Below are 14,448 nucleotides of genomic sequence, written 5' to 3' on the forward strand. Positions count from 1 at the left end.
TGATCTTTTGTTGTTAGTGTATAGGAATGAAAGAGATTTCTGTGCATTAATCTTGTATCCTGCAACTTTACCAGATTCATTGATTAGCTCTAGTAGTTTTCTGGTGGCATCTTTAGGATTATCTATATATAGTATCATGTCACCTGCAAACAGTGACTGTTTTACTTCTTCTTTTACAATTTGGATTCCTTTTATTTCTTTTTCTTCTCTGACTGCTGTGGCTAGGACTTCCAAAACTATGTTGAATAATAGTGGTGAGAGTGGACATCCTTGTCTTGTTCCTGATCTTAGAGGAAATGCTTTCAGTTTTCACCCTTGAGAGTGATGTTTGCTGTGGGTTTGTCATATATGGCCTTTATTATGTTGAGGTAGGTTTCCTCTATGCCCACTTCCTGGAGAGTTTTTATCATGAATGGGTATTGAATTTTGTCAAAAGCTTTTTCTGCATCTATTGAGATGATCACGTGGTTTTTATTCTTCAATTTGTTAATATGGTTTATCACATTGATTGATTTGCATATATTGAAGAATCCTTGCATCCCTGGGATAAATCCTGCTTGATCGTGGTGTGTGATCCTTTAAACGTGTTGTTGGATTCTGTTTGCTAGTATTTTGTTGAGGATTTTTGCATCTATATTCATCAGTGATACGGGTCTGTAATTTTCTTTTTTTATATCTTTGTCTGGTTTTGGTATCAGGGTGATAGCCTTGTAGAATGAGTTTGGGAGTGTTCCTTCCCTGCAATTTTTTGGAAGAGTTTGAGAAGGATGGGTGTTAGCTCTTCTCTAAATGTTTGATAGAATTCACTTGTGAAGCCATCTGGTCCTGGATTTTTGTTTGTTGGAAGATTTTTTATCAGTTTCAACTTTATTACTTGTGATTGGTCTGTTCATATTTTCTATTTCTTCCTGGTTCAGTCTTGGAAGATTATACCTTTCTAAGAATTTGTCCATTTCTTCCAGGTTGTCCATTTTATTGGCATAGATTTGATGGTAGTAGTCTGTTAGGATGCTTTGTATTTCTGCAGTGTCCATTGTAACTTCTCCTTTTTCATTTCTAATTTTATTAATTTGAGTCCTCTCCCTTTTTCCTGATGAGTCTGGCTAAAGGTTTATCAATTTTGTTTATCTTCTCAAAGAACCAGCTTTTAGTGTTATTGATCTTTGCTATTGTTTTCTTTGTTTCTGTTTCATTTATTTCTGCACTGATCTTTATGTTTTCTTTCCTTCTACTAATTTTGGTTTTATTTGCTCTTCTTTCTCTAGTTCCTTTAGGTTTAAGGTTAGATTGTTTATTTGAGATGTGTCTTGAGGTAGGCTCATACTGCTATAAACGTCCCTCTTAGAACTGCTTTTGCTGCTTCCCATAGCTTTTGGATCGTCATGTTTTCATTGTCATTTGTCTCTAGGTATTTTTTGATTTCGTCTTTGATTTCTTCAATGGTCTCTTGGTTAGTTAGTAACATATTCTTTAGCCTCCATGTGTTTGTGTTTTTTACGTTTTTTTCCCTGTAATTTATTTCTAATGCAATGGCATTGAGTCGGAAAAGATGCTTGATATGATTTCAATTTTCTTAAATTTACCAAGGCTTAATCTGTGACCCAAGATTTGATCTATCCAGGAGAATATTCTGTGTGCACTTGAGAAGAAAGTGTAATCTGCTGTTTTGGGATGGAATGTCCTATAAATATCAATTAAATCTATCTGGTCTATTGTGTCATTTAAAGCTTGTGTTTCCTTATTAATTTTCGTTCTGGATGATCTGTCCATTGGTGTAAGTGAGGTGTTAAAGTCTCCCACTATTATTGTGTTACTGTTCATTTCCTCTTTTATAGCTGTTAGCATTTGCCTTATGTATTGAGGTGTTCTTATGTTGGGTGCATATATATTTATAATTGTTATATCTTCTTCTTGTATTGATCCCTTGATCATTATGTAGTGTCCTTCCTTGTCTCTTGTAACATTCTTTATTTTAAAGTCCATTTTATCTGCTATGAGTATTGCTACTCCAGCTTTCTTTTGATTTCCATTTGCATGGAATATCTTTTTCCATCCCCTCACTTTCAGTCTGTATGTGTCCCTAGGTCTGAAGTGGGTCTCTTGTAGACATCATATATATGGGTCTTGTTTTTGTATACATTCAGTGAGCCTGTGTCTTTTGGCTGGAGCATTTAATCCATTCACATTTAAGGTATTATCAATATGTATGTTCCTATTACCATTTTCTTAATTGTTTTGCATTTGTTTTTGTAGGTCCTTTTCTTCTCTGTGTTTCCCTCTTAGGGAAGTTCCTTTAGCATTTTTTGTAGAGCTGGTTTGGTGGTGCTGAATTCTCTGAGCTTTTGCTTGTTTGTAAAGCTTTTGATTTCTCTATCGACTCGGAATGAGATCCTTGCCGGCTAGAGTAATCTTGGTTGTAGGTTCTTCCCTTTCATCACTTTAAATATACCGTGCCACTCCTTTCTGGCTTGCAGAGTTTCTACTGAGAAATCAGCTGTTAACATTATGGAAGTTCCCTTGTATGTTATTTGTCGTTTTTTCCTTGTTGCTTTTGATAATTTTTCTTTGTCTTTAATTTTTGTCAACTTGATTACTATGTGTCTCAGAATGTTTCTCCTTGGGTTTATCCTGCCTGGGACTCTGCGCTTCCTGGACTTGGGTGGCTATTTCCTTTCCTATGTTAGGGAAGTTTTCAACTATAATCTCTTCAAATATTTTCTCTGGTCCTTTCTCTCTCTCTTCTCCTTCTGGGACCCTATAATGAGAATGTTGGTGTGTTTAATGTTGTCCCAGAGATCTCTTAGGCCGTCTTCACTTCTTTTCATTCTTTAAATAAATTTATTTATTTATTTTGGTTGCGTTGGGTCTTTGTTGCTGCACGTGGGCTTTCTTTAGTTGCGTCGAGCAGAGGCTACTCTTCATTGTGGTTTATGGGCTTCTCACCTCAGTGGCTTCTCTTGTTGTGGAGCACAGGCTCTAGGCACACGGGCTTCAGTAGTTGTGGCTCGGGGGCTCTAGAACGCAGGCCCAGTAGTTGTGGCTCACAGGCTCTAGAGTGCAGGCTCTGTAGTTGTGGCGCATGGGCTTACTTGCTCTGCGGCACGTGGGATCTTCCCTGACCAGGGCTCAAACTCATGTCCTCTGCATTGGCAGGAGGATTCTTAACCACTGTGCCACCAGGGAAGCACTCATTCTTTGTTCTTTACTCTGTTCCATGGCAGTGAATTCCACCATTCTGTCTTCCAGGTCACTTATGTGTTCTTCTGCCTCAGTTATTCTGCTATTGATTCCTTCTAGTGTATTTTTTATTTCATTTACTGTATTGTTCATCTCTGTTTGTTTGTTCTCTAACTCTTCTAGGTGTTTGTTCTTTAATTCTTCTAGGTCTTTGTTAAACATTTCTTGCATATTCTCGATCTTTGCCTCCCTTCTTTTTCTGAGGTCTTGGATCATCTTCACTGTCATTATTCTGAATTCTTTTTCTGGAAGGTTGCCTATCTCCACTTCATTTTAGTTGTTTTTCTGGGGTTTTATCTTTTTTCTTCAGCTGGTACATAATCCTCTGCCTTTTCATCTTGTCTCTCTTTCTGTGAATGTGGTTTTTGTTCCACAGGCCACAGGATTGTAGTTCTTCTTGCTTCTGCTGTCTGCCCTCTCTCTCTCTCCCTCTAAATTAAAGTATAGTCGATTTACAATATTGTGTTAATTTCAGATGTACAGCAAAGCTATTCTACATATGATTCTACATATATATGTATATACCTATATTCTTTTTTTTCTGAGTCTTTTCCATTACAAGATATTGAATATAGTCCTTATGCTATACGGTAAATCCTAGTTGTTTATCTATTTTATATATGGTAGTGTGCATCTGTTAATCCCATACTCCTAATATATCCACCCCCCCTTCCCCTTTGGTAACCATAAGTTTGTTTTCAATGTCTGTGAATTTGTTTCTGTTTTGTAAATAAGTTCATTTGTACTATTTTTAAAATTTCACATATAAGTGATATCATATAATATTTGTCTTTCTCTGACTTACTATGATAATCTCTAGGTCTATCCATGTTGCTGCAAATGGCATTATTTCATTCTGTATGGCTGAGTAATATTCTATGGTACATACATGCCACATCTTAAGTCAATCCTCTGTCAAGGGACACTTGGGTTTTTTCCACATCTTGGCTATTGCAAATAGTGCTGCTATGAACATGGAGGTGCATGTATCTTTTTGAATTAGAGCTTTCATCTTTTCCCAGTATATGCCCAGGAATGAGATTGCTGGATCATATGGTAACTCTATTTTTCATTTTTTAAGGAACCTCCATACTGTTTTCATAGTGGCTGCACCAATTTACATTCCCACCAACAGTGTAGGAGGGTTCCCTTTTCTCCACACCCTCCCCAGCATTTATTATTTATAGACTTTTTGATGATGGCCATTCTGACCGGTGTGAGGTGATACCTCATTGTAGTTTTGATTTGTATTTCTCTAATAATTAGTGATGATGAGCATCTTTTCATGTACCTATTGGCCATCTGTATGTTTTCTTTGGAAAAATGTCTATTTAGGTCTTCTGCCCATTTTTTTTTACTTTTCGTTGTTGCTGTTATTGAGTTGTATGAGTTGTTAGTATATTTTGGAAATTAAGCCCTTGTCGTTCACATTGTTTGCAAATATTTTCTCCCAGCCTATATGTTCTTTTCATTTTGTTTATGGTTTCCTTTGCTGTGCAAAAGTTTATAAGTTTGATTAGGTCCAATTTGTTTATTTTTGCATTTATTTCTATTGTTTTGGGATTCTGACCTAAGAAAATATTGCTACGATTTATGTCAGAGAATATTTTGCTATGTTCTTTCTAGGAGTTTTGAGGTGTCATGTCTTCTGACCCACGAGTTATAGATTGGGGGTTCCAACGATCCCCTCATCAGGTTGGATTAATTTGCTAGAGCAGCTCACAGAACTCAGGGAAACACTTACTTGTATCAATTGCATCAATTTATTAAAGAATATGATAAAGGATACAGATGGACAGCCAGATAAAGAAATACATAGGCAAGGTCTGGGAGGTTCACCTCATGCAGGAGCTTCTGTCTCTGTAGAGTTGGGGTGCATCAACCTCTCAGTGTAGATATATTCACCAACCTGGAAGCTCTCCAGACCCCCATGCTTTTGGAATTTTATGGAGGGTTCATCACATAGGCATGATCAATCATTAACTCCATTTCAGTTCTGTTCCCTCGCTGATGGATGGGGCTGAAAATTCCAAGGTTTTAATCATGGCTAGTCTTTCTTGTGACCAGCCCCCATTTAGTAGTCATGCAGGAGCCCACCCAGAGTTGCCTCCTTAGAACAAAAGGTTCTCCTACTGCTCTTATCACTTAGGAAATTACAAGGGTTTTAGGAATTCTGTGCCAGGAGTCGGGGCAGAGACATATATATATATATATATATATATATTTTTTTTTTTCTATTTTCTCTTCTCTCACAGCCCACCACTCCTGGTCTCTGGCCACAGACCCCTCCCAGCAAAATGATACACAAGTTCAAAGGTACTGACACATTACTAGAATCCCCAGCAGTCATTAATAATCATTCCTGTCCATCATCATATTGTAGGAGAATGTCTGCTGGGACAAGCCCACTCAGGTTTGCAGGCTTTCATTCCATCTTGTCAAGTTCCAAAAACAGGCGTGGCCTCAGCAAATATGTGGCTTCACCCTTTCAGGCATCTGATATAATTGAGCTGAGGTGATATCATTTCTTGCTCTGAGCCTCTTTCAAGGTGTTAATATAATATTGGAGTTTTGCCTTATTACATAAGTCATTTACTCATAACTTTACTGTTAGCTACTACTATTCCTCCTTCTCTCCATTTATACCCAAATTCTTTTACCTTTGGAAGGGATTAGGTTCAGCCACTGTGCTGGTCTATATTGCAGGCAGTAATAATAGTCTAGCATGTGCCTCCCCATCAGTCCACTTCTATTCAGATAAGGTAAGGTTACATAGGTGCAGAGCTAGTGGGCTATCTTAACCAGCAGGCAATATAGCTGCATTCACTGTTAGCCCCAATTTTATCAGATGGTATGAAGGCATATCCTGCCCCATCAGGCCCTTAGGAATTATGACATAAAGATCAGAAACACAGTTGCACTTTTTGCTTAGGAATCATCCCTATTTTCAGCCCTAGTTGTAGCCCTGGTCCTGTGACCACTGCATCAGGTAGGGGGGACAAAAAAGTTGAGATGATGTGGGGAAGGAAGAATACTCCATCCTTCCCCACCCCCATTCCCCAGATCCACCAGTAAAACAGAGAAATCTGTCTAGTGGGGACACTCCTTTAGTCCCTCTCATTTTGAGTGAAAGCACACTCTGACTCCCAGTTAGTGTGTCTAATTAACATTGCTTGAAGCCCAGATTTACATGCCTTCTGTTTTACAATATTAGGTAGGGAAACGGTTTCCCAGTCAGATACAGTGTCCACCCCCATAGTACAATCAGGTAGAAGACACAACCGCTTCACATAAAACCTGTTCAAACATACCAATTCTCCTACAAACTTTTCCGGCAATTCCATTAACCCCTACACTCCTAACTGTAGCCTCCAGTAGGAGTCCATCAACAGGTTTTGGTCTTACAATACTAGGTAGAGGAAGTGTTCCCCAGCCAGACATAATATCCATTTCCAGGAAACATTCACGTAAAGGAGACGCAACTTTACATGAATCTTATTTAAACATTTCCACTTTTATAATCTTATCAGCACTCACGTTTTTATGTTCTCCCAGTCTAACTGTAGACCATATCAGGGTTTCACCAATAGATTTTGGTACCATAGTGTGTGGGGATCCTGTATCAAGGGGTCCTGGGAACTTCTCTTTTCCACCCCTTGACCATTTTACCCACTGTTGTGCAAAAGGCTTTGGGTCTCCAGTGAAGGGTTGAGCCACGGGACCCTGGCCCTTTTTGTCAGTTTTTAACTTGATTAATCTGCTTGATCACAGACCCAGGCGATTCTGAGTGGGGTTTCTCATCAAAATCTTTGCCTTCTGGCTTTAAAAATTCCTCTAAACTGGGGTAAATGGAGCAGAGTTGTTTGGGGCCTTTTGATGTTGGGGAACCAGCAAGGGGTTCCCTTGATCCACCCAACCTTCTATAGTGCCGCATCAGCACTTCTGTTTCAACACCATCAATGTCTACCATATTCATCCCATTTCTTAATAGCCATCTAAAGATTTCCACCCTGCTGGAGAGAGCTGGAGAGTTCTTTGACTCTCCTCACTGTCTTTCTCCATTTTCTTTTTAATTATTTTAATGCCCTTGGTTTCAGTAAGACCCACACAAGGAAGCTGAGACAGCAAATCTGATAAGGCTTCTTGGATTCTTACTAAGTTTTGTAAGAGTCATGTCATATGGGGTGTCCATGCAACAGGGGCACCCTTAGTTACAGCACTTACCATAACTTGCATAAACAGGCATGTTCAGCAGGTGAATATCCCGTAAACATAAAGCCAATCGCATATGGCTTACGTGCGAAGCATATCAACTGCTTCATCTGGGGTGCTCCATTTGGCATTTATAGGGGGAATTGGGCAGTCTCCCTTCTCAGGACAAACACACTTTACAGTGGCTTTTATCCAGTCCATTAGGCTTGCTGTTCCCTCAGGAATAATCTCCTGTGTGTCTGGCTCATGTAACGCCATCTGTGATTGTTCAGTAGTGAACTGTGGGTCCTGTATCAATGTAAACATGCTCTTCCACTCTGCAGCATTCAAAACCAAAGACACAGCCCCTAAATTAACCCTTCTCACCACCCATTTTAATAAAGCTTCCTCAGGAAGCTGATGATACTGATAAGAGACGGCCCCACTCACACTATACCCTCTGGTTTCAGTAATTTCTTGTTTTGCCCTCCCCCCACATTGACTACCTTCTTGTTAACCAGAGGCTTTAGAGGTACTTTATGTTGTCCCGGTATAATTTTTCCCGTTGTGGGCAGCTTTGAGGTTAGTGGCTGAAGTTCAGACCAACCCAACTCCGAGTTTGGATGAGCATCAAGTTTTGACCCAGCACTTTCTTTATTTTAGCTTTTACAGATAACAGTGACCAAGGGATTGTATGTTTACTGTGCTTCTTATTATTATGCATTTCCTTGCTTACTCAACGAGTCAGCTCTTCAGGAGTCAGATTATCCCCATCTCTAAATTCCATTGGCAACTTTTACCTTTAGTAAATGATTGAAGTGTGGCTGCAGTTTAATACCATGGGTGACTAGGTAGCCATCTAGGGATCAAAGATTCCTCATACACCACCCTCTCATCCTTTCTCTTCCCAAACCACATGTTTCCATGAGTCAGGGTGGTTCTAGCAAATTCCACTTCACGGACACCAACTATAATTTGGAAAAACCTGTGTTCTGCAACGGGAGAGGCCACAACAGTGAGAGGCCCGCGTACGGCAAAAAAAAAAAAGATAAGCCAATTGCTTAAGGTTATAGATAAGAACTTTAAAATAATAATTATTTATTATTATTATTATTTATTATTTTTATTTATTATTATATTATTATTTATTAAATATTATTTTATTATATTATTATTTATTAAATATTATTATTATTTATTATTATTATTTAAAGAAAATAGAGGGAAAGATGAAAAATTAGATGAAAAGATGGAGAATTTCAATAGAGATGTAAGAATCCATACAGAGATGCAAATGGATTTCTAGAACTGAACTCTCTGGATGGCTTTAACATCAAACTGGACACAACACAACAGAAGATGGGATTATTGAACTCAAAGACAGGTCAGTAGAAAATATCCAAATTGAAGCACACACCATGCAAAACATGGGAGAGAAGAGACTATACCAGAAACATTTAATTGGTTCCAGAAGGAGAGAAGAAAGATAATGGACAGAAGTGATATTTGTAGAGATAGAGACTGAGAACTTTCCAAAACTGATGAATGACTCAATCTCCAGATTCAGGGAATTCAGCGAATCCCAAACAGGACAAATACAAAGAAAACCACATCTTGGTTTTTTCTTTAGTTAAATTACTAAATTTCTAAAAATATCAAAGTTAAATTACTAAAAATAAAAGTTAAAAATCATAAAAGTAGATAGGAAAAAAAAGATATTACTTTTAAAAGGATACCATATCAATGTCTGATTTTTCCAACGGAAACCGTGGAAGGCATGTAATAGCATGTTTAAAATGCTGAAAAATAGAAGAAACACCTACCATACTAGAATTATATAAACATTGAAAATATCCTTAATGTGAAAGCAAAATAAAGACATTTTCAGACAAACAAAAGCTGAACAATATATTTCCAGCTGACTGAGGGGAGTTCTTCAGGATGAAGGAAAATGTCTCCACATAGAAACATGTATATATAAGAAAAAATGAAGAGCACTGGCAAACTAATGCATGTAAATATGAAATAATATTGCCTGTTTTAAGTAACAATGATAACCATGTTTTATGGGGGTTATAACCTATGAGGAAGTGAAATATATGACAACAATAACAGAAATGGCAGGAAGGTAAATAGAATTGAACTGTTGAAAGACTCCTGCATTGCTCATGAAGTTGTAAATATACTAATTTAAGTTAGGCTAAAAGAAATCAAGGGTGCCTCTTGTAATCTCTAGGATAACCACTAAAAGAATAATACAAAAAGATATAATTACAAAGTTAATAGAGGAAATAAAGTTGAATAACAAAACATACAATTAACACAAGAGAAGACAGGAAAGAATAATAAGGAAATAAAGAACATATGGAGAAAGTAGAAAGCAAAAAGTAAGATAAACTTAACTATATGAGTAATCACGTTAAATGTAAATAGACTATATAGTCCAGTTAGAAAACAAAGATTGTTAGGCTGGATAAATAAACAAATCTACAATGAAACTATGTGCTGTTTACAATACACAAAATACACTTTAAATATTAAAACACAGATTGGTTGAAAGCAAAAGGACAGAAAATAATATACTATGCAGACATTAACCAAAAGAAGGCTGGTGTGCCAATATCATCTAAAACTGGGAAAAATACCCAAATGTCCATTATTGGGAGACTGGGTAAATAAATTGTGATATATTTATATAATGGAATACTCACAGCAACAACATAACTATATACTGATATCTTCAACAATATGAATGTATTTAATAATCATTTTGTGAGTGAAAGAAACTATACACAAAAGAGAACTTACCCTGTGTTTTCATGTACATGAAATTTCAAGAACTAATTGTGATAAATGTCAGAATAGTGGCTCCCTCTGGTGGGGAGTACAGATTGAGAAGGAGTAGGAGAGAAGCACCTAGGATGCTGGAAATGTACTATATCTTAACCTGAGTGGTGCTTGCACGGGCGTATACATATGTAAAAACTCATCAAACTGGAAGTTTAATGTTAGTGCACTTTAAATCTCAGTAAAAAGGAAAAATGAACAAAATACAATTCCTTAAAAATTACAAATGTGGGACTTCCCTGGTGGTCCAGTGGGTAAGACCCCATGCTCCCAATGCAGGGGGCCTGGGTTCGATCCCTGGTCAGGGAACTAGATCCCACATGCATGCTGCAACTAAGGGTCCTCGTGCCGCAATTGAGAGTCCGCATGCCACAACTAAGACCCGGCGCAGCCAAAATTAAAAAAATAAATAAATAAAAAAAAAATTACAAATGCAATTTCTTTTCACTTAGCAATTCTTCTATGAATTTATTCTCCAGATATAGCTGCACATTTTCAAAATGATACATGTACAGGTTATTCAAGCAGAATTCTTTGTAATAGTAAAAGATTGGAGACAACCTAAATGTCCATTAATAGAGGATTAGTGAAATAAATTATGAACATCTACACAGTGGAATACTATACAGCCACAAAAAAGGAATGAGGAAGATCATTTAAATGAATAAGGCAGGTGTAGAAAAATACATATAGTATAATATCATTTGTATAAAAGGAGGAGTATAGACATTAGGTGAATAGGGGTGTTTAGGCTTTTCCTATTCCTAGTTGGTTCTCATTATCCCTCACTTCTTATCATGGCCCCTGACTCCTTTTGTGTGAAGCCACAAAATCTGCATTGTGCACAACCATGACCTTTTAAGCCACTGTCTGGGGAAGTCTGAACAGGTAGCAGCCTCTCTGCAAGAGTGGGATGTTTGAAACAATGGTATCAGATAATGGTAAAGGATCTCCTGTAAGCTTTTCTTAACAGGCAGACTTTACTCAACCCATTTAAAAGGCTGATTAACCTTAGTATGTATATGAATGATTTAAGATTTATCTTTCATCTACAATAGAAATAGAATGATTCATAATAGATTGTTTTCTCTAAAGCTCTAATACAATGCAACGTTTGTCTTTTTAATTTGTTTGTTTTGATAACTTATATCTTTCACAGACCCGAAGGGCTGAATAAAATGGGAACTACACCTGTTTGTAGATTAGTCTGACTGTAACTGAAATGAAATATCTTGTCTGGCACTATATAATCAATTAATCCAGGACGGCAAGTCTACAGGATGGGACATTGAAATACCCTAGAACAAAAGGCAATATGTTATGCAAGTTGGTAATCAATTTTTAAAATGTGCAAGGATGGTTTCTGAGCTGCTGGGATAAGAGTATTTGAACACAAAAACCTCTATTCCTCTACACAGAGATGTGTGGGTTTTTCCCCACTGACCAGTTCTCTGATACCAGCTGGGTGTCCTAAATTCAATTGAATTCTGATACTATCTACCTGTGGTTAGCACAGACTCCACAGGTTAAGGGCTCAGTCCCACAAGACTGCCCCCCCCCCATTTCAGATACCTATCGCAAGTTCAGGTTGTCACTTGTGTGTCTGATGAACCAGTTATAAATTGGAGGCTCCCATAACTCCCTTCTCAGGTTTGATAATTTGCTAGAATGACTCCCTGAATTCAGGAAAACAGGTTACTTACTAGATTATCAGTTTATTATAAAAGGATGCAACTCAGAAACAGCCAGATGGAAGAGATGCATAGGGCAAAGTATGTGGGGAGGAGCTCAGAGCTTTGATGTCCTCTCCAGGTGGACCACCCTCCTGGCACCTCCATGTGTTCACCAGCTTGAAAGCTCTCTGAACCCCTAGTTAAGGGATTTTTATGGAGGCCTCATCTAATAGGCATGCTTGGTTATTTTTTTAAATTGAAGTATAGTTGATTTACTATAGTTTCTGTTGTGTTGGTTTCTGGTGTATAGCAAAGTAATTCATTTATACATATATGTACATATTCTTTTTCATACTCTTTTCCATTAAGATTTATTACAGGATATTGAATATAGTTCCCTGTGCTATACAGTAGGAGCTTGTTGTTTATTTTATATATAGTAGTTTGTATCTGCTAATCCCAAACTCCTAATTTATCCCTCCTCCACCCCATTTCCCCTTTGGTAGCCAAAAGTTTGTTCTCGGTGTCTGTGAGTCTGTTTCTGTTTCATAAATAAGTTCATTTGTGTCATATTTTAGATTCCATATATAAGTGATATCATATGGTACTTATCTTTCTCTTTCTGACTTACTTCACTCAGTATGACAATCTCTAGGTTCATCCATGTTGCTGCATATGGCATTATTTCATTCTTTTTAATGGCTGAGAAGTGTTCCATTGTGTATATACACTGCATCTTCTTTATTCAGTCATCTGTTGATGGATATTTAGGTTGCTTCCATGTATTGGCTATTGTAAATAGTCAGGCATGCTTGGTTATTAACTCAATCTCCAGCACTTCTCCAAAGGATGAAAGTAGGGGAGTAGTCGGGGGGCTGAAATTTTCAAGCTTCTAATCATAACGTTCTTTCTGGTGACCAGGCCCCATTCTGAAGCTATCCAGGAGCCCACCAAAAGTTCCCTCAATAGAACATAAGATGCTCCTATCATCCAGGAAATTCCAAGGGATTTAGGAGCTCTGTGACAAGAACCAGGTCAAAGACCAAATATTAGAACAAAAGATGCTCCTAGCACTTTTATCTCTCAGGAAATTACAAAGGTTTTAGGAGCTCTGGCCAGGAGCCTGGAATAAAGACATATATATATATATATATATGTATTTCTTATTATAACAAAATATCACAGTACCTATATGGGGGTCTCTCAGACACGTGGCATAACGGGCATCATTATTTTACAAGTCCTGGCACTAATTATTAAGCCAGACAGACACCAGCCCCTTCTCCCACTTTTGGAGGAAGGGAGGAGAAAGGGCCCACACAGCCATAATTCTCAAGAGAAACAAAGGGCAGTGTCGAACACCCAGTTGCTAGGCTGATTAGCACCTGAGCGGAGGCTGTGAAGGTTGAAGATGTCCTTCAGGTAATTCCACAATGCCCACCCCCATTGAGAATCACGTATTTATTTCTTTATTACCTCACAGCTTGCAGGATCTTAGTTCCCAGACCAGGGATGGAATCCAGCCCCAGCAGTGAAAGCGCTGAGTCCTAACCACTGGACCACCAGAGAATTCCCTGATTTATACTTTAAAAAATTAATTTTCACACTGAAACATGCACAATATTTCAGATATCTTCTAAATCTTGAAAGGTTATATTAGCATAGGCACAGCATTAATAATGATGACACTTTCTCCCACTTTGAAATACTAAAAATAGTTAAAATTAGAGTTCTAGGAAGCCCAGTAATTTTACCTTTTTGGTCTTTCCACTGGTGGCTGTCACCAGATGCCTCATAGGGAAATCCAGAGCCACTCAATACACTTACTGAGCTTGCAAAATCAGGGATGTCATCCATTTGTATTTCTTGTAAAATAAGAATGTATTTCTGTATAGTAACTAACTGGTTAATTTTACTTGTAGGCCAGGAAATAAAATGAATAAACAAATGTGATGTGGTAACAAAATTAATTAAATATTTGGGAAATCAAATCCTAATCTCCATGACAGATGATAATAATCACTACTATACTGATGAGGAAGGATATGGGGCGTTTCATCAAAGTTGGTTCTCTCCTTCAACTGCCTGGGTCTACCCTGGGTCCAGCTAGCTACAGACATTGATTGCTCTGGTCCAGTTAGCTCCCAGGCTACCAGCAGCATCCAGTCCCCTCCAGAAAGGAGAGAGTGAGAGACCAACATAGAAGTGGCACATGGTGGAAATGCCAGAAACACTGTCGGCTCTCCACCCCTCCCCCACCCAAACCCATTTGCTCCCCGCAGGGTTGTGGTAGGTGGTCATAGAATGAGGAGGCTGCACTGCTGTGGTCTGGGAGGAGCAGAGGCTAGGTGTGGCCTAGTGGAAGCAACGGGTCAGGGAAAATCCAACCACGTGCTCTGGCGAGATGCATGCCCTGTTCAGCTCCTGCCTGAGCAAAGGGGAAGGAGGTGATCGCAAAGAACGGACTAGGAAGAAGCCGTGGACTTCTATCCGAAATGCA

The sequence above is a fragment of the Phocoena phocoena genome, chromosome 1 (genome assembly GCF_963924675.1).
Source record: "Phocoena phocoena chromosome 1, mPhoPho1.1, whole genome shotgun sequence".
Taxonomy (NCBI): Eukaryota; Metazoa; Chordata; class Mammalia; order Artiodactyla; family Phocoenidae; genus Phocoena; species Phocoena phocoena.